The 19,893-nt window shown below is 41.1% G+C and overlaps 9 non-coding genes and 5 pseudogenes across 9 annotated transcripts; all 14 read right to left on the reverse strand.

Moving 5' to 3' along the window:
• Positions 1 to 3,531: 3,531 nt before the first annotated feature.
• LOC145995678 (5S ribosomal RNA) lies at positions 3,532 to 3,650 on the reverse strand. Its single transcript, XR_014442714.1, has one exon. It is a non-coding gene; the product is annotated as a 5S ribosomal RNA (ribosomal RNA).
• Positions 3,651 to 4,745: 1,095 nt separating this feature from the next.
• LOC145995441 (5S ribosomal RNA) lies at positions 4,746 to 4,864 on the reverse strand. Its single transcript, XR_014442494.1, has one exon. It is a non-coding gene; the product is annotated as a 5S ribosomal RNA (ribosomal RNA).
• Positions 4,865 to 5,266: 402 nt separating this feature from the next.
• LOC145995687 (5S ribosomal RNA) lies at positions 5,267 to 5,385 on the reverse strand (annotated as a pseudogene).
• A 573-nt stretch (positions 5,386 to 5,958) lies between these two features.
• On the reverse strand, positions 5,959 to 6,075 carry LOC145995714 (5S ribosomal RNA; annotated as a pseudogene).
• A 402-nt stretch (positions 6,076 to 6,477) lies between these two features.
• On the reverse strand, positions 6,478 to 6,596 carry LOC145995768 (5S ribosomal RNA; annotated as a pseudogene).
• Positions 6,597 to 7,006: 410 nt separating this feature from the next.
• LOC145995787 (5S ribosomal RNA) lies at positions 7,007 to 7,125 on the reverse strand (annotated as a pseudogene).
• A 562-nt stretch (positions 7,126 to 7,687) lies between these two features.
• LOC145995548 (5S ribosomal RNA) lies at positions 7,688 to 7,806 on the reverse strand. Its single transcript, XR_014442595.1, has one exon. It is a non-coding gene; the product is annotated as a 5S ribosomal RNA (ribosomal RNA).
• Positions 7,807 to 8,903: 1,097 nt separating this feature from the next.
• Positions 8,904 to 9,022, reverse strand: LOC145995612 (5S ribosomal RNA). Its single transcript, XR_014442658.1, has one exon. It is a non-coding gene; the product is annotated as a 5S ribosomal RNA (ribosomal RNA).
• A 1,103-nt stretch (positions 9,023 to 10,125) lies between these two features.
• Positions 10,126 to 10,244, reverse strand: LOC145995692 (5S ribosomal RNA; annotated as a pseudogene).
• Positions 10,245 to 11,172: 928 nt separating this feature from the next.
• LOC145995588 (5S ribosomal RNA) lies at positions 11,173 to 11,291 on the reverse strand. The gene has a single exon (XR_014442634.1). It is a non-coding gene; the product is annotated as a 5S ribosomal RNA (ribosomal RNA).
• A 382-nt stretch (positions 11,292 to 11,673) lies between these two features.
• On the reverse strand, positions 11,674 to 11,792 carry LOC145995550 (5S ribosomal RNA). The gene has a single exon (XR_014442597.1). It is a non-coding gene; the product is annotated as a 5S ribosomal RNA (ribosomal RNA).
• Positions 11,793 to 12,888: 1,096 nt separating this feature from the next.
• On the reverse strand, positions 12,889 to 13,007 carry LOC145995552 (5S ribosomal RNA). Its single transcript, XR_014442599.1, has one exon. It is a non-coding gene; the product is annotated as a 5S ribosomal RNA (ribosomal RNA).
• A 1,458-nt stretch (positions 13,008 to 14,465) lies between these two features.
• Positions 14,466 to 14,584, reverse strand: LOC145995577 (5S ribosomal RNA). Its single transcript, XR_014442623.1, has one exon. It is a non-coding gene; the product is annotated as a 5S ribosomal RNA (ribosomal RNA).
• Positions 14,585 to 16,205: 1,621 nt separating this feature from the next.
• On the reverse strand, positions 16,206 to 16,324 carry LOC145995690 (5S ribosomal RNA). The gene has a single exon (XR_014442715.1). It is a non-coding gene; the product is annotated as a 5S ribosomal RNA (ribosomal RNA).
• Between the last annotated feature and the right edge of the window lie 3,569 nt (positions 16,325 to 19,893).

A 19,893-nucleotide genomic window follows, 5' to 3' on the forward strand; every position in this document is an offset into this window, starting at 1 on the left:
ATCGACTAGAAGTCACACGGTGCTCTTTCCCATGCGTCTGCTACCGGGATTCTTCTCCGACTACAAAGAGATCATGTGGAAGGGGGGATTGCGCGTCACGTTTCGAAGAGCGGCCAACGACAACGACGCGCTGATGCGATACACCAACTTGAACGCTGACGGCACGCCGATAGCCAACACATTACCCGAAGCAGCCAAGTGTGTCATCCGGAGCATGGAGTTGAGAATGCCGATCGTAGAATACGAAACAAACTACGCCCTCAAGTACAAAACGGAGATCTTGAAGAGTCCGCAGGTACCGATTCGCTTTCACGGTTACCAGTGCGTGCAGAAGGTGGCGTCGGGAAGTCACATGGAATTCGACGTGACAACTCAGTTCAACAACATACAGTTCGACATGCCAGATTTCGTCGTAGTGCTCTTTCAGACTGGTCGCGATAACAACCAGGAAAAAAATTCCAGCAAATTCGACGACTGCAAGATCAAGAACGTTTATCTCAAAAATGGACGCAACGAAGTGTTCCCGCGCGAGAATTACAACCTCGACATGACCAAAGACGATTACCTGAAACTTTACGAAGCTTACACGGCTTTCAAACGCGTGACCGAGGGAAGCATGGACATGTACTACACGCCCAGCGAATTCATAACCCACAGACCCATGTCCGTCATCAATACCACGAAGAGGAAGCAGGTGGTGGTCAACGATCGCACCAACATTAAGGTCGTCTGCGAGTTTAACAGTCCGCTGCCCGAGGACACCGTATGTAGCGTCATCCTGGTCGCCGAGAAGTCCTTCGTCCACGACGTGAAGAACGAGAGGGTCACAGAGCAGTTTTAACAAGTTTAACATCTTTTTCTTGCACAAATAATAAGAGGCGCCAGCGCGCGCACGTGTGTGTGTGGCACATCGTTCCCGAGAGAGGTTTACAAAAGTCACGATATACAAACATTAGTGTCCCCGGGACTTGGAAGATTACGATAAAGTGCATTCGTACTTCAAAAATGAGAAAATGCATTATTTACTCATCACGCTGTGTCAGCGCAACGAATAAATACGCGAAACATAATCTACCGATAGGCGCGCGCGCGCGTGTGTGGCACATCGTTCCCGAGAGAGGTTTACAAAAGCCGTGTCCGGATTGGCAAGCGCTCCATCCCGTTCTCCCCCGTTGCTCTCGCGTGCACTCGAAGTCGCGTCCAAGTCGTCCGAATCTGCATGTCCCCTTGTAGTACGGCTGTCACTTTTCCCGCCAGGTGTCAGCCCGAACTTCACCCACCGCGCTCTGGGGCGCAAACAAACATGACAATGATTTCCACCTAACTACTCACATTAAAAATATAACACGCTATTTCATTATTTATGTTTTCTGCATTCAGTATTATCGATAAAATATTAAAATATAACTGAGTTTTACATCCTCTAATCAGTAAATATTGTCTGTACAAAGTGAAAGTTAGAATATGGCTGCCAAGCGCAGCGTCACAGCGAGTTCAAGCGTGCATCTGTCGCGCCTCTCTGCTCTTCCCTCCGACTCCACGTCTATCGCAAATTCGGACAACAGAGATTGGCTGAGTCCCGGATGGAACAGCGCTCTAGGTGACATCTGCTGCTGATTCGGACGCAACCCTGGCCACTTCTATTAGTCAGTGTTGCCAACTCCCATTTGTAGGTTAGCTTCGCCTATAAAATATCACATGATGAAATATTCTTCAGGTAAGTTGGCAACATTGAACCGCAATTGATGTTACCAGTGTTGTCAACTTCTATTTGTAGGTTAGCTTCGCCTGTAAAATATCACATGGTGAAATATTCTTCAGGTGAGTTGGCAACATTGAATCGCAATTGATGTTACCAGTGTTGTCAACTTCTATTTGTAGGTTAGCTTCGCCTGTAAAATATCACATGGTGAAATATTCTTGAGGTGAGTTGGCAACACTGGCAACATCAATTGATGGCACTCAACCCGTGCACCTCCACTAGTCAGTGTTGCCAACTCCCATTCGTAGGTTATCTTTGCTTGTAAAATATCATATGGTGAAATATTCTTGGGGTGAGTTGGCAACACTGATCGCCAATTGATGGCGCTCAACTGAGCTGATTACACTAATCAGTGTTGCTAACTCCCATTCGTAGGTTAGCTTCGCTTGTAAAATATCACATGGTGAAATATTCTTGGGGTGAGTTGGCAACACTGATCGCCAATTGATGCTGGTGAACCCGGCTACCTCCACTAATCAGTGTTGCCAACTCCCATTTGTAGGTTAGCTTCGCTTGTAAAATATCACATGGTGAAATATTCTTGGGGTGAGTTGGCAACACTGCGAGAAAGCCTCAAGCGTTGCCAGCTCCTTGCTTGAGGTTAGGTTATACCCAAAAACAAAAACCTTGGTGATTTTTTCGAGTGAGGAGCTGGCAACACTGCGAGCGCCACCGAGCGCCATTTTCGGGCGCAGAACCGGGCCACATACTCTACTCTGTAGGTTAGCTTCGCCTGTAAAATATCACATAGTGAAATATTCTTGAGGTGAGTTGGCAATATTAAACCGCAATTGATGTTGCCAGTGTTGCCAACTCCCATTTGTAGGTTAGCTTCGCCTGTAAAATATCACATGGTGAAATATTCTTGGGGTGAGCTGGCAACACTGCGAGAAAATGAGGCTCATGCCTTACGAGAGAAATCCATTAAGGCGAGCCTCACCGAGCCTCATTTTCGGGCGTTGAACCCGGCCCACTACTCTACTAACGCCGGCTCTTCGGGAAGGGATTCTGCAAAATATGTTTGTGATTGATTGACTTCAAGTTACAAAAAAGTCATTATCACCATTAAAAAAGCAAAAACGTTGCTAACAGTAAATGGTGCTCCCAGGCTGTCAACCATCCAAGTACTTACCAGATCCGTCGCTGCTTGACTTCTGTTTTGGGACGAAAACAGGTATATTTAACGCGGTATGTCCGTATGCACTACTTTCGGTAAGTTACATATAGGGCACCGTCTAGCTTTCGAGACGAGTCGGGACATCCTACGTTTCGTGGGCAATGCCAAGAATGTGTAGAAGAAACATACGTTTTTGAACTACAAATAATGATACAATTCATTGTAATCATAGTGAGAAAATGTGCTCTAACAAACTTCGAGACATGTGTTAACATTAAAGCTACAAGATAGAGATTCAAATTTAGTGCAGTGAAAGGGTTTTGAACAAAATATACACCCAATAATAACGCAGACTCGTATTCTCGCCGAAAACTACCAACGCCGGACCTACGGAGAGAGACACGGCGGATCCAGGCACAGCTATCCACCGCAATTATGGCGGCCGGATGTAATACGACAGCACCCTGCAACCCAGCATGATAAGAAATTAAATAAAACATCGGCTTCCCAGATATTCATATATACTAATATACATTTTTTACATATATTATATGCTTACAGCTATAAAAGAGGTGATTCTGCAGAAACTGTGGATGATTGATTGGTTTCAAATTACAAAAATGTCACTATTAACCAAAACAAAGAAAAAGGTTGCCAACAGTACCTGGTGTTCCCAGGCAGTCACCCATCCAAGTACTTACCAGGCCCGACGCTGCTTGACTTCGGTGATCGGACGAGAACCGGTATATTCAGCGCGGTATGACCGTTGGCGAAACGTACTGCTTTCGGTAAGATAGATATACTCCACCGTCTAGTTTTCGAGACGAGACGGGTTATGTCTCGTTTAGTGTGCACTGCCAAGAATGTGTAGATGGAATATAATTGTTACTATTAATGATACATTTCATTGTAATCATAGTGAGAAAATGTGCTTTAACAACCTTCGAGAGATGTGTTAACATTAAAGCTAAAAGACAGAGAAGGAAATTTTGTGCAGGGTTAGGATTTTAAACAGAAACGCCCAAAAATACATCAAATAATATTTCAGGAACGTATCCTCGCACAAAAACTACCAACGCCGGCTCTTCGGGTAGCGATTCTGCAAGAAATGTTTGTGATTTATTGACTTGAAGTTACAAAAAAGGTCATTATCACCATTACAAAAGCAAAATTGTTGCTAACAGTACCTGGTGCTCCCAGGCTGTCACCAATCCAAGTACTTTCCAGATCCGTCGCTGCTTGGTTTCTGTTTTCTGACGAAAACCGGTATATTTAACGCGGTATGTCCGCTGGCGAAATGCACTGCTTTCGGTAAGTTACATATAGGCCACCTTCTAGCTTTCGAGACGAGTCGGGACATCCTACGTTTCGTGGGCAATGCCAAGAATGTGTTGAAGAAACATACGTTTTTGTACTAAAATAATGATACAATTCATTGTAATCATAATGAGAAAATGTGCTCTAACAAACTTCGAGAGATGTCTTAACATTAAAGCTACAAGATAGGGATTCAACTTTAGTGCAGTGAAAGGGTTTTGAACAAAATATACACCCCATAATAACGCAGACTCGTATTCTCTCCGAAAACTCCCAACGCCGGACCTACGGAGAGAGACACGGCGGATCCAGGCACCGCTATCCACCGCAATTATGGCGGCCGGCTGTAATACGACAGCACCCTTCAAACCAGCATGATAAGAAACTAAAAAAAACATCGGCTTCCCAGATATTCATATATACTAATATACATTTTTTACATATATTATTTGCTTACAGCTATATAAGAGGTGATTCTGCAGAAACTGTGGATGATTGATTGGTTTCAAATTACAAAAAGGTCACTATCAACCAAAACAAAAAAAAGGTTGCCAACAGTACCTGGTGTTCCCAGGCAGTCACCCATCCAAGTACTTACCAGGCCCGACACTGCTTGACTTCGGTGATCGGACGAGAACCGGTATATTCAGCGCGGTATGACCGTTGGCGAAAGGTACTGCTTTCGGTAAGATAGATATACTCCACCGTCTAGTTTTCGAGACGAGACGGGTTATGTCTCGTTTAGTGTGGACTGCCAAGAATGTGTAGATGAAACATATTTGTTACTATTAATGATACATTTCATTGTAATCATAGTGAGAAAATGTGCTTTAACAACCTTCGAGAGATGTGTTAACATTAAAGCTAAAAGACAGAGAAGGAAATTTTGTGAAGTGTTTGGTTTTTAAACAAAAAACGCACATAAAATACATCACATAATATGGCAGGAAGGTATCCTCGCAGAAAAACTACCAACGTCGGCTCTTCGGGGAGCGATTTATCAAAAACTGTGGGTGATTGATTGACTTCAAGTTTCAAAAAAGGTCATTATCAGCATTAAAGAAAAGGTTGCAAAACAGTACCTGGTGTTCCCAGGCGGTCACCCATCCAAGTACTTACCAGGCTCGACGCTGCTTGACTTCGGTGATCGGACGAGAACCGGTATATTAAGCGCGGTATGACCGTTGGCGAAAGGTACTGCTTTCAGTAAGATAGATATACTCCACCGGCTAGTTTTCGAGACGAGACGTATTATGTCCCGTTTTGTGTGCACTGCCAAGAAAGTGTAGATGAAACGTAAGTGTTACTACACCAAATATTGATACATTTGATTGTAATCATAGTGAGAAAATGTGCTTTAACACTCTTCGAGAGATGTGTTAACATTAAAGCTAAAAGATAGAGATTCAAATTTAGTGCAGTGAAAGGGTTTTGAACAAAACATACACCCCATAATAACGCAGACTTGTATTCTCGCCGAAAACTACCAACGCAGGACCAACGGAGAGAGACAAGGCGGATACAGGCACCGCTATCCACCGCAATTATGGCGGCCAGATGTAATACGACAGCACCCTGCAACCCAGAATGATACGAAATTAAAAAAAACATCGGCTTCCCAGATATTCATATATACTAATATACATTTTTTACATATATTATTTTCTGACTGCTATGAAAGAGGTGATTCTGCAGAAACTGTGGATGATTGATTGGTTTCAAATTACAAAAAGTCACTATTAACCAAAACAAAGAAAAAGGTTGCCAACAGTACCTGGTGTTCCCAGGCAGTCACCCATCCAAGTACTTACCAGGCGACGCTGCTTGACTTCGGTGATCGGACGAGAACCGGTATATTCAGCGCGGTATGACCGTTGGCGAAAGGTACTGCTCTCGGTAAGATAGATATACTCCAACGTCTAGTTTTCGAGACGAGACGGGTTATGTCTCGTTTAGTGTGGACTGCCAAGAATGTGTAGGTGAAACATAATTGTTACTATTAATGATACATTTCATTGTAATCATAGTGAGAAAATGTGCTTTAACAACCTTCGAGAGATGTGTTAACATTAAAGCTAAAAGACAGAGAAGGAAATTTTGTGAAGTGTTTTGTTTTTAAACAAAAAACGCACATAAAATACATCACATAATATGGCAGGAAGGTATCCTCGCAGAAAAACTACCAACGTCGGCTCTTCGGGGAGCGATTTATCAAAAACTGTGGGTGATTGATTGACTTCAAGTTTCAAAAAAGGTCATTATCAGCATTAAAGAAAAGGTTGCAAAACAGTACCTGGTGTTTCCAGGCGGTCACCCATCCAAGTACTTACTAGTCCCGACGCTGCTTGACTTCGGTGATCGGACGAGAACCGGTATATTCAGCGCGGTATGACCGTTGGCGAAAGGTACTGCATTCGGTAAGATAGATATACTCCACCGTCTAGTTTTCGAGACGAGACGGGTTATGTCTCATTTTGTGTGCACTGCCAAGAATGTGTAGGTGAAACATAATTGTTACTACATAAAAGAATGATACATTTCATTGTAATCATAGTGAGAAAATGTGCTTTAACAACCTTCGAGAGATGTGTTAACATTAAAGCTAAAAGACAGAGAAGGAAATTTTGTGAAGTGTTTGGTTTTTAAACAAAAAACGCCCAAAAATACATCAAATAATATGGCAGGAACATATCCTCGCAGAAAAGCTACCAACGCCGGCTCCTCGGGAAGCGATTCTGCAAAAAATATTTGTGATTCATTGACTTCAAGTTACAAAAAAGTCATTATCACCATTAAAAAAGCAAAAAGGTTGTCAACAGTACCTGGTGTTCCCAGGAGGTCACCAATCCAAGTACTTACAAGGCCCGACGCTGCTTGACTTCGGTGATAGGACGAGAACCGGTATATTCAACGAGGTATGACCGTTGGCGAGAAATGCTGCTTTCGGTAAGATAGATATATTCCACCTTCTGGTTTTCGAGACGAGTCGGGACATCACACGTTTCGTGGACAATGCCAAGAATGTGTAGAATAAACATACTTTTTTGTACTACAAATAATGATACAATTCATTGTAATCATAGTGAGGAAATGTGCTCTAACGAACTTCGAGAGATGTGTTAACATTAAAGCTACAAGATAGAGATTAAAATTTAGTGCAGTGAAAGGGTTTTGAACAAAATATACACATAATAATAACACAGACTCATATTCTCGCCGAAAACTACCAACGCCGGGCCTACGGAGAGAGTCACGGCGGATCCAGGCACCGCTATCCACCGCAATTATGGCGGCGGGATGTAATACGACAGCACCCTGCAACCCAGCATGATAAGAAATTAAATAAAACATCGGCTTCCCAGATATTCATATATACTAATCATATATTATATGATTGCAGATATAAAAGATGTGATTCTGCAGAAACTGTGGATGATTGATTGGTTTCAAATTACAAAAATGTCACTATTAACCAAAAGAAAGAAAAAGGTTGCCAACAGTACCTGGTGTTCCCAGGCAGTCACCCATCCAAGTACTTACCAGGCCCGACACTGCTTGACTTCGGTGATCGGACGAGAACCGGTATATTCAGCGCGGTATGACCGTTCGCGAAAGGTACTGCTTTCGGTGAGATAGATATACTCCACCGTCTAGTTTTCGAGACGACACGGGTTATGTCTCGTTTAGTGTGCACTGCCAAGAATGTGTAGATGAAACATAATTGTTACTATTAATGATACATTTCATTTTAATCATAGTGAGAAAATGTGCTTTAACAACCTTCGAGAGATGTGTTAACATAAAAGCTAAAAGACAGAGAAGGAAATTTTAAGCAGGGTTGGGATTTTAAACAGAAACGCCCAAAAATACATCAAATAATATTTCAGGAACGTATCCTCGCACAAAAACTACCAACGCCGGCTCTTCGGGAAGCGATTCTGCAAGAAATGTTTGTGATTTATTGACTTCAAGTTACAAAAAAGGTCATTATCACCATTACAAAAGCAAAAAGGTTGCTAACAGTACCTGGTGCTCCCTGGCTGTCACCCATCCAAGTACTTTCCAGATCCATCGCTGCTTGGTTTCTTTTTTGGGACGAAAACAGGTATATTTAACGCGGTATGTCCGCTGGCGAAATGCACTGCTTTCGGTAAGTTACATATAGGCCACCTTCTAGCTTTCGAGAGGAGTCGGGACATCCTACGTTTCGTGGGCAATGCCAAGAATGTGTTGAAGAAACATACGTTTTTGTACTAAAATAATGATACAATTCATTGTAATCATAGAGAGAAAATGTGCTCTAACAAACTTCGAGAGATGTGTTAACATTAAAGCTACAAGATAGAGATGAAAATTTAGTGCAGTGAAAGGGTTTTGAACAAAATATACACATAATAATAACGCAGACTCATATTCTCGCCGAAAACTACCAACGCCGGACCTACGGAGAGAGACACGGCGGATCCAGGCACCGCTATCCACCGCAATTATGGCGGCCGGCTATAATACGACTGCACCCTTCAAACCAGCATGATAAGAAACTAAAAAAAAAACATCGGCTTCCCAGATATTCATATATACTAATATTCATTTTTTACATATATTATTTGCTTACAGCTATAAAAGAGGTGATTCTGCAGAAACTGTGGATGATTGATTGGTTTCAAATTACAAAAAGGTCATTATCAACCAAAACAAAAAAAAGGTTGCCAACAGTACCTGGTGTTCAAAGGCAGTCACCCATCCAAGTACTTACCAGGCCCGACGCTGCTTGAATTCGGTGATCGGACGAGAACCGGTATATTCAGCGCGGTATGACCGTTGGCGAGGGGTACTGCTTTCGGTAACATAGATATACTCCACCGTCTAGTTTTCGAGACGAGACGTATTATGTCCCGTTTTGTGTGCACTGCCAAGAAAGTGTAGATGAAACGTAAGTGTTACTACACCAAATATTGATACATTTGATTGTAATCATAGTGAGAAAATGTGCTTTAACACTCTTCGGAGATGTGTTAACATTAAAGCTAAAAGACAGAGAAGGAAATTTTGTGCAGGTTTGGGATGCTAAACAGAAACGCCCAAAAATATATCAAATAATATGGCAGGAACGTATCCTCGCCGAAAAACTACCAACGCCGGCTGTTTGGGAAGCGATTCTGCAAAAAATATTTGTGATTGATTAAATTCAAGTTACAAAAAAGTCATTATCACCATTAAAAAAGCAAAAGGTTGCTAACAGTACCTGGTGCTCCCAGGCTGTCACCCATCCAAGTACTTACCAGATCCGTCGCTTCTTGACTTCTGTTTTGGGACGAAAACCGGTATATTTAACGCGGTATGTCCGTTGGCGAAAGACACTGCTTTCGGTAAGTTACATATAGGCCACCTTCTAGTTTTCGAGACGAGTCGGACATCTCATGTTTCGTGGGCAATGCCAAGAATGTGTAGAAGAAACATAGGTTTTTGTACTACAAATAATGATAAAATTCATTGTAATCATACTGAGAAAATGTATTCTAACAAACTTCGAGAGATGTGTTAATATTAAAGCTACAAGATAGAGATTCAAATTTAGTGCAGTGAAATGGTTTTGAACAAAATATACACCCCATAATAACGCAGACTCGTATTCTCGCCAAAAACTACCATCGCAGGACCTACGGAGAGAGACACGTCGGATCCAGGCACCGCTATCCACCGCAATTATGGCGGCCAGATGTAATACGGCAGCACCCTGCAACCCAGAGTGATATGAAATTATAAAAAAAAACATCGGCTTCCCAGATATTCATATATACTGATATACATTTTTTACATATATTATTTTCTGACTGCTATGAAAGAGTTGATTCTGCAGAAACTGTGGATGATTGATTGGTTTCAAATTACAAAAAAGGTCAATATTAACCAAAACAAAGAAAAAGGTTGCCGACAGTACCTGGTGTTCCCGGGCAGTCACCAATCCAAGTACTTACCAGGCCCGACGCTGCTTGACTTCGGTGATCGGACGAGAACCAGTATATTCATCGCGGTATGACCGTTGGCGAAAGGTACTGCTCTCGGTAAGATAGATATACTCCAACGTCTAGTTTTCGAGACGAGACGGGTTATGTCTCGTTTAGTGTGGACTGCCAAGAATGTGTAGATGAAACATAATTGTTACTAATAATGATACATTTCATTGTAATCATAGTGAGAAAATGTGCTTTATCAACTTTCGAGAGATGTGTTAACATTAAAGCTAAAAGACAGAGAAGGAAATTTTGCGCAGGGTTGGGATTTTAAACAGAAACGCCCAAAAATACATCAAATAATATGGCAGGAACGTATCCTCGCCGAAAAACTACCAACGCCGGCTGTTTGGGAAGCGATTCTGCAAAAAATATTTGTGATTGATTAACTTCAAGTTACAAAAAAGTCATTATCACCATTAAAAAAGCAAAAGGTTGCTAACAGTACCTGGTGCTCCCAGGCTGTCAACCATCCAAGTACTTACCAGATCCTTCGCTGCTTGACTTCTGTTTTGGGACGAAAACCGGTATATTTAACGCGGTATGTCCGTTGGCGAAAGACACTGCTTTCGGTAAGTTACATATAGGCCACCGTCTAGTTTTCGAGGCGAGTCGGGACATCTCACGTTTCGTGGGCAATGCCAAGAATTTGTAAAATAAACATACGTTTTTGTAGTACAAATAATGATACAATTCACTGTAATCATATTGAGAAAATGTGCTCTAACAACCTTCGAGAGATGTGTTAACATTAAAGCTAAAAGACAGAGAAGGAAATTTTTTGAAGGGTTGGGTTTTTAAACAAAAATCGCACATAAAATACATACGATAATATGGCAGGAACGTATCCTCGCAGAAAAACTACCATCGCCGGCTCTTCGGGGAGCGATTCTGCAAAAACTGTGGGTGATTGATTGTTTTCAAGTTTCAAAAAAGATCATTATCAGCATTAAGAAAAAGGTCGCCAACAGTACATGGTGTTCCCAGGCGGTCACCCATCCAAGTACTTACCAGGCCCGAAGCTGCTTGACTTCGGTGATCGGACGAGAACCGGTATATTCAGCGCGGTATGACCGTTGGCGAAAGCTACAGCATTCGATAGGGATTCAAATTTAGTGCAGTGAAAGGGTTTTGAACAAAATATACACCCCATAATAACGCAGACTCGTATTCTCGCCGAAAACTACCAACGCCGGACCTACGGAGAGAGACACGGCGGATCCAGGCACCGCTATCCACCGCAATTATGGCGGCCGGCTGTAATACGACTGCACCCCTCAAACCAGCATGATAAGATACTAAAAAAAAACATCGGCTTCCCAGATATTCATATATACTAATATACATTTTTTACATATATTAATTGCTTATAGCTATAAGAGAGGTGATTCTGCAGAAACTGTTGATGATTGATTGGTTTCAAATTACAAAAAGGTCATTATCAACCAAAACAAAAAAAAAGTTGCCAACATTACCTGGTGTTCCCAGGCAGTCAACCATCCAAGTACTTACCAGGCCCGACGCTGCTTGACTTCGGTGATCGGATGAGAACCGGTATATTCAGCGCGGTATGACCGTTGGCGAAAGGTACTGCTTTCGGAAAGATAGATATACTCCACCGTCTAGTTTTCCAGACGAGACGTATTATGTCCCGTTTTGTGTGGACTGCCAAGAATGTGTAGATGAAACATAATTGTTACTATTAATGATACATTTCATTGTAATCATAGTGAGAAAATGTGCTTTATCAACTTTCGAGTGATGTGTTAACATTAAAGCTAAAAGACAGAGAAGGAAATTTTGCGCAGGGTTGGGATTTTAAACAGAAACGCACAAAAATACATCAAATAATATGGCAGGAACGTATCCTCGCAGAAAAACTACCAACGCCGGCTCTTCGGGAAGCGATTCTGCAAAAAATGTTTGTGATTCATTGACTTCAAGTTACAAAAAAGTCATTATCACCATTGAAAAAGCCAAAATGTTGCTAACAGTAAATGGTGCTCTCAGGCTGTCAACCATCCAAGTACTTACTACATCCGTCGCTGCTTGACTTCTGTTTTGGGACGAAAACCGGTATATTTAACGCGGTATGTCCGTTGGCGAAGTGCACTACTTTCGGTAAGTTACATATAGGCCACCGTCTAGCTTTCGAGATTAGTCGCGACATCCTACGTTTCGTGGGCAATGCCAAGAATGTGTAGAAGAAACATACGTTTTTGAACTACAAATAATGATACAATTCATTGTAATCATAGTGAGAAAATGTGTCCTAAAAAAATTCGAGACATGTGTTAACATTAAAGCTACAAGATAGGGATTCAAATTTAGTGCAGTGAAAGGGTTTTGAACAAAATATACACCCCATAATAACGCAGACTCGTATTCTCGCCGAAAACTCCCAACGCCGGACCTACGGAGAGAGACACGGCGGATCCAGGCACCGCTATCCACCGCAATTATCGCGGCCGGCTGTAATACGACTGCACCCCTCAAACCAGCATGATAAGATACTAAAAAAAAACATCGGCTTCCCAGATATTCATATATACTAATATACATTTTTTACATATATTAATTGCTTATAGCTATAAGAGAGGTGATTCTGCAGAAACTGTTGATGATTGATTGGTTTCAAATTACAAAAAGGTCATTATCAACCAAAACAAAAAAAAAGTTGCCAACATTACCTGGTGTTCCCAGGCAGTCAACCATCCAAGTACTTACCAGGCCCGACGCTGCTTGACTTCGGTGATCGGATGAGAACCGGTATATTCAGCGCGGTATGACCGTTGGCGAAAGGTACTGCTTTCGGAAAGATAGATATACTCCACCGTCTAGTTTTCCAGACGAGACGTATTATGTCCCGTTTTGTGTGGACTGCCAAGAATGTGTAGATGAAACATAATTGTTACTATTAATGATACATTTCATTGTAATCATAGTGAGAAAATGTCCTTTATCAACTTTCGAGTGATGTGTTAACATTAAAGCTAAAAGACAGAGAAGGAAATTTTGCGCAGGGTTGGGATTTTAAACAGAAACGCACAAAAATACATCAAATAATATGGCAGGAACGTATCCTCGCAGAAAAACTACCAACGCCGTCTCTTCGGGAAGCGATTCTGCAAAAAATGTTTGTGATTCATTGACTTCAAGTTACAAAAAAGTCATTATCACCATTGAAAAAGCCAAAATGTTGCTAACAGTAAATGGTGCTCTCAGGCTGTCAACCATCCAAGTACTTACTAGATCCGTCGCTGCTTGACTTCTGTTTTGGGACGAAAACCGGTATATTTAACGCGGTATGTCCGTTGGCGAAGTGCACTACTTTCGGTAAGTTACATATAGGCCACCGTCTAGCTTTCGAGATTAGTCGCGACATCCTACGTTTCGTGGGCAATGCCAAGAATGTGTAGAAGAAACATACGTTTTTGAACTACAAATAATGATACAATTCATTGTAATCATAGTGAGAAAATGTGTCCTAAAAAAATTCGAGACATGTGTTAACATTAAAGCTATAAGATAGGGATTCAAATTTAGTGCAGTGAAAGGGTTTTGAACAAAATATACACCCCATAATAACGCAGACTCGTATTCTCGCCGAAAACTCCCAACGCCGGACCTACGGAGAGAGACACGGCGGATCCAGGCACCGCTATCCACCGCAATTATGGCGGCCGGATGTAATACGACTGCACCCTTCAAACCAGCTTGATAAGAAACTAAAAAAAAACATCGGCTTCCCAGATATTCATATATACTAATAATAATCCTTTGCGCAAAAGCCCATGAAGGGCCTGGGCATACCTACCGACTGCCGGTCTCCCTCCCACACTTTCTCTCGTCACTTCTAAGCGTGGAGATCTTCAACCAGTATTGGAATAGTCGGGGGGTCAGCCCGACGTATCCCCAGCCGTTATAATAGGTCGTCTCGACCGGATTACGATCACTCATTCGGAGCTCCCCAATTTCCTCACGATGGTGGGTTGCCACCGGCCCTATACGTAGGCCGAATAAATTCCGACCAGAGCCGGATTCGAACCTACGCCGTACCACAGCGAACGATCTCAAGACGAATGAACGCCTTAACCCGCTCGACTACGGAGGAGGACTTCATATATACTAATATACATTTTTTACATATATTATTTGCTTACAGCTATAAAAGAGGTAATTCTGCAGAAACTGTGGATGATTGATTGGTTTCAAATTACAAAAAGGTCATTATCAACCAAAACAAAAAAAAGGTTGCCAACAGCACCTGGCGTTCCCAGGCGGTCACCCATCCAAGTACTTACCAGGCTCGACGCTGCTTGACTTCGGTGATCGGACGAGAACCGATATATTCAGCGCGGTATGACCGTTGGCGAAAGGTACTGCTTTCAGTAAGATATATATACTCCACCGTCTAGTTTTCGAGACGAGACGTATTATGTCCCGTTTTGTGTGCACTGCCAAGAAAGTGTAGATGAAACGTAAGTGTTACTACACCAAATATTGATACATTTGATTGTAATCATAGTGAGAAAATTTGCTTTAACACTCTTCGGGAGATGTGTTAACATTAATGCTAAAAGACAGAGAAGGAAATTTTGTGCAGGGTTGGGATGTTAAACAGAAACGCCCAAAAATACATTAAAAAAATATGGCAGGAACGTATCCTCGCCGAAAAACTACCAACGCCTGCTGTTTGGGAAGCGATTCTGCAAAAAATATTTGTGATTGATTGACTTCAAGTTACAAAAAATTCATTATCACCATTAAAAAAGCAAAGGTTGCTAACAGTACCTGGTGCTCCCAGGCTGTCACCCATCCAAGTACTTACCAAATCCGTCGCTGCTTGACTCCTGTTTTGGGACGAAAACCGGTATTTTAACGCGGTATGTCCGTTGGCGAAAGACACTGCTTTCGGTAAGTTACATATAGGCCACCTACTAGTTTTCGAGACGAGTCGGGACATCTCACGTTTCGTGGGCAATGCCAAGAATATGTAGAAGAAACATAGGTTTTTGTACAACAAATAATGATACATTTCATTGTAATCATAGTGCGAAAATGTGCTCTAACAACCTTCGAGAGATGTGTTAACATAAAAGCTAAAAGACATAGAAGGAAATTTTGTGCAGGTTTGAGATTTTAAACAAAAACGCACAAAAATACATCAAATAATATGGCAGGAACGTATCCTCGCAGAAAAGCTACCAACGCCGGCTCTTCGGGAAGCGATTCTGCAAAATATGTTTGTGATTCATTGACTTCAAGTTACAAAAAAGTCATTATCACCATTAGAAAAGCAAAAACGTTGCTAACAGTAAATGGTGCTCCCAGGCTGTCAACCATCCAAGTACTTACCAGATCCGTCGCTGCTTGACTTCTGTTTTGGGTCGAAAACCGGTATATTTAACGCGGTATGTCCCTATGCACTACTTTCGGTAAGTTACATAGAGGGCATCGTCTAGCTTTCGAGACGAGTCGGGACATCCTACGTTTCGTGGGCAATGCCAAGAATGTGTAGAAGAAACATACGTTTTTGAACTACAAATAATGATACAATTCATTGTAATCATAGTGAGAAAATGTGCTCTAACAAACTTCGAGACATGTGTTAACATTAAAGCTACAAGATAGAGATTCAAATTTAGTGCAGTGAAAGGGTTTTGAACAAAATATACACCCAATAATAACGCAGACTCGTATTCTCGCCGAAAACTCCCAACGCCGGACCTACGGAGAGAGACACGGCGGATCCAGGCACCGCTATCCACCGCAATTATGGCGGCCGGATGTAATACGACAGCACCCTGCAACCCAGCATGATAAGAAATTAAATAAAACATCGGCTTCCCAGATATTCATATATACTAATATACATTTTTTACATATATTATATGCTTACAGCTATAAAAGAGGTGATTCTGCAGAAACTGTGGATGATTGATTGGTTTCAAATTACAAAAATGTCACTATTAACCAAAACAAAGAAAAAGGTTGCCAACAGTACCTGGTGTTCCCAGGCAGTCACCCATCCAAGTACTTACCAGGCCCGACGCTGCTTGACTTCGGTGATCGGACGAGAACCGGTATATTCAGCGCGGTATGACCGTTGGCGAAAGGTACTGCATTCGGTAAGATAGATATACTCCACCGTCTAGTTTTCAAGACGAGACGGGTTATGTCTCATTTTGTGTGCATTGCCAAGAATGTGTAGATGAAATATAATTGTTACTACACAAAATAATGATACATTTCATTGTAATCATAGTGAGAAAATGTGCTCTAACAACCTTCGAGAGATGTGTTAACATAAAAGCTAAAAGACAGAGAAGGAAATTTTGTGCAGGTTTGAGATTTTAATCAAAAACGCACAAAAATACATTAAATAATATGGCAGGAACGTATCCTCGCAGAAAAGCTACCAACGCCGGCTCTTCGGGAAGCGATTCTGCAAAATATGTTTGTGATTCATTGACTTCAAGTTACAAAAAAGTCATTATCACCATTAAAAAAGCAAAAACGTTGCTAACAGTAAATGGTGCTCCCAGGCTGTCAACCATCCAAGTACTTACCAGATCCGTTGCTGCTTGACTTCTGTTTTGGGACGAAAACCGGTATATTTAACGCGGTATGTCCGTATGCACTACTTTCGGTAAGTTACATATAGGGCACCGTCTAGCTTTCGAGACGAGTCGGGACATCTTACGTTTCGTAGGCAATGCCAAGAATGTGTAGAAGAAACATACGTTTTTGAACTACAAATAATGATACAATTAATTGTAATCATAGTGAGAAAATGTGCTCTAACAAACTTCGAGACATGTGTTGACATTAAAGCTACAAGATAGAGATTCAAATTTAGTGCAGTGAAAGGGTTTTGAACAAAATATACACCCAATAATAACGCAGACTCGTATTCTCGCCGAAAACTACCAACGCCGGACCTACGGAGAGAGACACGGCGGATCCAGGCACCGCTATCCACCGCAATTATGGCGGCCGGATGTAATACGACAGCACCCTGCAACCCAGCATGATAAGAAATTAAATAAAACATCGGCTTCCCAGATATTCATATATACTAATATACATTTTTTACATATATTATATGCTTACAGCTATAAAAGAGGTGATTCTGCAGAAACTGTGGATGATTGATTGGTTTCAAATTACAAAAATTTCACTATTAACCAAAACAAAGAAAAAGGTTGCCAACAGTACCTGGTGTTCCCAGGCAGTCACCCATCCAAGTACTTACCAAGCCCGACACTGCTTGACTTCGGTGATCGGACGAGAACCGGTATAAGTAGAGATCAGGCACTTGGGGTGAAAATGTTTGTTTAGTGATAAGATAAGCGGGGTCAGTTTTGTTTGTTTAGCGATATGATAAGAGTGGCGTACTCTTGGAGGGCATGTTGAAACCTAGGTGTGACGAAATCAGTGATAAGATTAGAGTAGCGTTTCATGACCTAAGTAAACCTTACTGGACTAGGAGGTCATGACCTTATTATGACGTTGCATGCATGTTGCTACAATGTCTGTATCGATGAGCTGTTTTGAGGTCACGGTGTCAATGAACTTTCGTAGTGACGTCAAGTTTCGATACAGGTTCCAGCAAGTTTTGTTTGGACTGTGACGTAGTTGATAATGGAGTTGGCGAGGTGGAATAGACGTGGCCTGAGCATCAGTTCTTTACAAGTCGCAGACGGAGTTAGTTGGTCTTTGGCGTTTTATTGACAATGAATTCTGCATCGATGAAACTTGTTGGAAAGAAAGGCGGAGTGAAGCGTCCCCAAGGAGAGGAAAAGGACAGAAAGCAGGTGAAGAGAAAGATACTTTTCAAGCAAACGGAGGAGAATGAAGGGGAGGAAGGCGTTAAAACAGAGGAAGATACGGAGAACGTTAAGACTGCAAGTGAACCTATTCGGCAGGGATTATTGGAGGTATGTTACAATTTTAGTGCATCGAAGCAGGTTGTGGTTGGCCTGGACCCGTCTAAAGAGTTTGCTACGTTTGTACGTGTCTGTAAATCGGGCCAACAGGGTGCAGTATTGAACGTAGACGAGTGGAACACTTTGATGAATGTACAAGTGGTTATCGATGGATATTTCGAGAATAACAGTGTAAAACGTCCATCTTCTATAAAACTAGGTGTGAACTTTAACGTTCGTTTTTGGACTTTCCATGGAAATAAGGTGGTGAGTTTGGAAGCAGTTCCCAATGTTGGCTATAATTTATGTGTGTGTCTCACCAAGAGGGGGTGGGAAAGTCTGATCAACCTCTGCCCCTGTGTGGATTACGCAGTAGTTACTTTGGAGAGAAATGAGAAACCTGTGGCGGAGTGGTACGGAAGATACTTATCGCGATGTGCAGAAAATGTGGCTGAAAGATGTGATGCTTGTCGAGATGATTCCCCGATTCACAGATGTATCGAACCTGATTTCATCGAGGAGCATAAAGGATGGTGTTCGGAGACGGTTGGGGGTGACTGTGTTGGAATTGATGGAGACAGGCTGCTGGTTGAAGTGGAACAATTTTGCAAGGAAATGACAATAGGCATGTTAGCTCCTATGTTGCTGGCAAGTGCAAAAACGGTTGAGATGCCGGACTTTTTTAATTTCAAGTAGAAAAAGTTCTGATATGTGTGTGTGTAACAAAAAAAAAAAAAAAAAGAAAGAAAGAACTAGTGTTTTTCAATAAAAGATATTAACCAATTTCAGGTAGAAAGATAAAAAAGTTCTGAAATACGTGTGTAAAAATAAATGTATGTAAAACAAAAATGGAGGTTTTTAATAAAATATACCAGAATTTGAAAATTTGTGTTTTTGTCCATTTGTATTTAACACCGTGACATATTATAATGTTGCTGCTAAATCATGTACGTAGTGGAGATGACATTTTCCAGAGTAGGAGTCGTACAGTTCTTAATGCTTGAATTGTGCGAGAGCTACGCTAGAAATTGCAACGCGCGGACCCACTTCGTATTTGCGTTAGCAGACTAATTAATTAAAATTTCATATTTAATTATCTGAAGATTATACTATTACAAATTTTTCACTTAGGGTTACTAAAAAAATGATAGAAAATATTTCAAATTATAAAGTACTAAATTTATTACACATTTTATATAATTATAACCAATTTTACAATGAAACAATGATCACATAGCTATCCAAATATATAAATTTACATATGTACAAGTAATATTATTATTTACAGTTGATATATTATTTATACGTTTTTTTTTTAAAAAAATCGTATACACATTTTAATGTTTCTCAATTTACATAAAGTATATGAAGATTTCCAGACTTTAAACACAACTATTTTTGCATATTGTTCAAGTATAGTTTTTTATCCTGGCTCCCACACACACACACACACACACACACAGTGTCACATTTTTAATTTGTAGCATTCAGTTGATTTGGTTTATTATTCTTCAATTGTTACTTTTTCTTCTATGTCCGAGTAAGAATTATTACATGTCATATGTCACTTCTAGGTTGTTCTATGTTCCGACCCTCTCATCAGGATACTCTCCTAAAAAAATAAAAATGTGATAATTAGCTAATAGATTTAAATCACTAGAAAATAATTATATACTTTATGAACAAGACAGAGATATATATAAATATGTATATACCTTGCAAAACATGTCTGAAGTTGTGGAGGCACAAAAC

This window comes from Lepisma saccharinum, chromosome 11 (genome assembly GCF_977018435.1).
Source record: "Lepisma saccharinum chromosome 11, izLepSacc3.1, whole genome shotgun sequence".
NCBI lineage: Eukaryota > Metazoa > Arthropoda > Insecta > Zygentoma > Lepismatidae > Lepisma > Lepisma saccharinum.